The sequence below is a fragment of the Myotis brandtii genome, unplaced genomic scaffold (assembly GCF_000412655.1).
Source record: "Myotis brandtii unplaced genomic scaffold, ASM41265v1 scaffold112, whole genome shotgun sequence".
NCBI lineage: Eukaryota > Metazoa > Chordata > Mammalia > Chiroptera > Vespertilionidae > Myotis > Myotis brandtii.
Genome location: NW_005353838.1, coordinates 3,588,915 through 3,592,690, shown reverse-complemented (window position 1 = coordinate 3,592,690; position 3,776 = coordinate 3,588,915). Strand labels below are relative to the sequence as shown.

Below are 3,776 nucleotides of genomic sequence, written 5' to 3'. Positions count from 1 at the left end.
GACTCCCACAAAGGGTGGCCAGACTGTGGCTTAGGCCCACTCCCCAAGGGAGCAGGGAGCAGGTAGTAGGACATCCCCTAGGGCTCCCAGTATGTGATAGGGGGCAAGCTGGGCTGAGGGAACCCCCTCCCCAGTGCACAAATTTTTGTGCACCGGGCCCCTAGTATATATATATTTTTAAATCAATAACTTTGGGTTTCTATATTTACTTAAAAACCCTAGAATATAGTTTTATGTGTCTTTTGTGTTCATTGGACATCCTAAGATGTTGACAAGGGGGAAATGTTATCTTGAAGAGTCCTCCTATGAGAACTTGGCTGGGCCCCCACGAATAAATGCCTTATGTTAGAAATTGGAATATAGAAAAGCAGAAAAAAAACTCTATGACTTTTTCAAAGACCTTCAAAAAATTATGGAGAACAAAATCCTGTAAGACTTTCCTATTTTTTACTTCCTAAAATTCCTTACCATTCTTTTCTCCCATGTGACTAAAAACCCAAGTCCCAGTAAGACAGGTTAGTAAGAAACTAGAAAAACTCCCTGGCAAGTGGAATAAGAAAACTGAGACAAATGACCGAACAATCAGCTGGAATAGCTGAGCCATTAATAGTCAGCTGATAAATCATAAGACTGTCATCCCTAACCAAGGACACCTAGGAGCAGGTGGTTTAAATCACCTTAGAAAGGGAGAAAGATCACACACACACACACACAGACACACACACACACACACACACACACACACACACACACTAATCCATGATAGAGGTGAAACTAAGCAGAGAATAACCCTAAACTCCATTACACACTAATTTTATTTTTTTAACTTATTTCAAATAACTTTTTATTTATATTTTAAAACTGATTTGAGAGAGAGAGGAATGGGGACAGAGAGAGAAAGAGAGAGATGATAGAGACAGAGATAGAGATAGAAATACAGAGAGAGAAAGAGAAACTTAGTCAACTGCCTCCTGCACGTCCCTTTTGGGGGATGGAGCTGAAACCCAGACATGTGCCATAACTGGGAATCTACATGGTGACCTTTTGTTGCCTGGGATTATGCTCAACCAACTGAGCCTGGCATACAGGCTCATTTTTAATACATCAGCATACTAAAAGACACACCCAGAAATCTAACTATTCTGTTGAGATCCTCCCCTGGGATTTCTCCTAAAATTCCCACCGGTAGAAAACAGATAAAACCCACAGGACAAAGGACACCAGTGTGTGCTGTTCCTTGAGCAGGCCCGTACCCCCTTCCTCAGGTGTGTACTTTGCTTCTTCTATCCTAAGCTCTAAGGGTCGGATGAGACTTGCACCCAGGGGAGCAAGTGGTAGCAGCAACTCACCCGAGCTTACCTCCTGATCCTGTCTCCAGGGGTCCTTCCTTTGCCTCAGTCCGAAGCTTTAAGAAACTTTCTCTCACTTTCACTGAAGCTCATGTATTGAAATTTTTCCAGCACAAGTCAAGAACCTGGAGATGGAGAAAGGTCCTGGACCATGCCGGGGCAGGGCCAACCCTGGTGTGGAAGCAGCCCCACTTTCTCTTTTGCTTTCTGTTTGGAATTTTGACGAATTCCAAAAGTATTGAAAATTCATACCTAAACGGCATATTCTGAGACTTGGATGTGTCTGTGTGAGAGAGGGGTGGGATAAAGCAAATGAGTTATAAGGTGCTAATCTAATTGTTTAGAATGAAACTAGTATGATGCTACATTGGACCCAGCTCCACCATGGGATAAAACGCTGGACAGTGGCTTTGCTTTTAGCTCTGCTGAATCCCCAGGTGCATTTCTTCCAGGACTGGTTTAAGGGAAACGGGACTTTTGAAACCCAGAGATGTAATTCCACGCAAATAAAGCTCTCTACCACATCTCATCCTCCCACGAGGGCCTCTGGAAATTCTTACTCCAGTGGTACCCTCAAGAGCCCCTCTCTTACTAGTAAAGGAGGGCAATCCACACAATTCTCTGATAACATTTCCACTGGCTCAAGATAGAGTAAACTGAGCATAAATAAGAGTAGCTGCAACACACTGAAAAATGCCAAGTACATTTAAATGCTTGAGTCCACAATAATTAAAAAACACCAATAAATCTAATAAATCGCCTTTGAAGGATGCGAATAACTGCTTATTTTGCAAACTAGTACATAAAGATGAAGGAACCAAAATTCTGCCACTCTGAAGCTGCTTTTTAGGATATTGATTTTAAGCTGTTTAATAAGCTATTTAAATGAGATCACACCAGCTGGGGTGTGATCTCATTTAACTTTACCTCCACATGGACCCTATCTCCAAATACATTTTTGCATTGGCAATAAGGACTTCAACCTATAAATTTTGGGGGACACAAGCATTAAGTCCATAACACAGCATATATTTACATAATGTGAAAATAAAGGCTAATTTAAGCAATTTTTACCCTAGATGTTGATCTTATTTCAATTAAAGCTAAAAATTAAAAATAAGGATTGTGAGAAACAGCAACTTTTAAATTTGGATAAAGAGTCCTTTTAAGTCATGCTTCAAATCATCTCCACAATTTTAATCATTTCATAAAACAGTTTGCCTTCCAACAGCAACAGCCCGCATACAGTTATCCTATATAATAAAGAGGTAATATGCAAATTGACCATCACTCCAACACACGATGGCTGCCTCCATGTGGCCACAAGATGGCCTGCAGGGGAGGGCAGTTAGGGAAAACCAGGCCAGCAGGGGAGGGCAGTTGGGGGCGATCAGGCCTGCAGGGGAGGGAGGGCAGTTGGGGGCGATCAGGCCTGCAGGGGAGGGAGGGCAGTTGGGGGCGATCAGGCCTGCAGGGGAGGGAGGGCAGTTGGGGGCGATCAGGCCTGCAGGGGAGGACAGTTAGGGGAGACTGGGCTGGCAGGGGAGCAGTTAGGCGGTGATCAGGCTGGCAGGGGAGTAGTTAGGGGTGATCAGGTTGGCTGGCAGAAGCAGTTAGGGGCAATCAGACAGGCAGGCCTAAATGGGCAGTCGGACATCCCTCGAGGGGTCCCAGATTGGAGAGGGTGAAGGCTGGGCTGAGGGACATCCCCCCCCCCCCCAGTGCAAGAATTTCATGCACCGGGGCCTCTAGTAGTAAAATACTTTTTGTTCATACTACAGTGATTTGGAAATTGAGATAATTCTGACAGAAATGTTTACCTTCTAATCCTTTCTTGTGTGCACAAATCAATAGCAAAAAAGAATTTTACAGAAAATAGGAGCTGCAAATTAAACACCTCAGATCACAAACTATTTTCAATATCCTTCAAACACCTCAGAATCCTTTTCTGTAAAAATACTTGATACCATCATCCTTCCAAAAAAATATGCTGACTACACAAGTGAAATGCTAGAGCTTAAGAATACTAAGAAGAATAAGATGTGATCCAAGGACTCAAAACTAGCTAAGAGACATACTTATGCATATATAAATGATGTATCCTTTACATGTGACAGTGGGAGCTTACTGTGGCTGAAACAGTCAGGAAAAATCCTCAGAGGTTGGTCTTGAATCAGAATAGGACCTACACAAGTTAAAAGCAGGGGAGCCCTGGCTGGTGTAGCTTAGTTGGTTGAGCATCGTCCAGTGCACTGAGAGTCACTGGTTAGATTTTAGTGGGGGCACATATACCAGTTGTGGGCTGGATCCCCAGTAGAGGGCGTGCAAGAGGAAGCCAATTGATGTTTCTCTTAACGATGTTTCTCTTTCCTTCTCCCTTCCTTTCCCTCTAAAATCAATAAAAAAACATTTATTAAAAAAGAATGT

General features: G+C 43.1%; 1 long non-coding RNA gene across 1 annotated transcript in view; it reads left to right on the top strand.

Annotated features, from left to right (window-relative positions):
• Positions 1–3,776, top strand: part of LOC106727369 — a 14,976-nt gene that overhangs the window by 7,151 nt on the left and 4,049 nt on the right. The gene's annotated exons all lie outside the window — the stretch shown is intronic.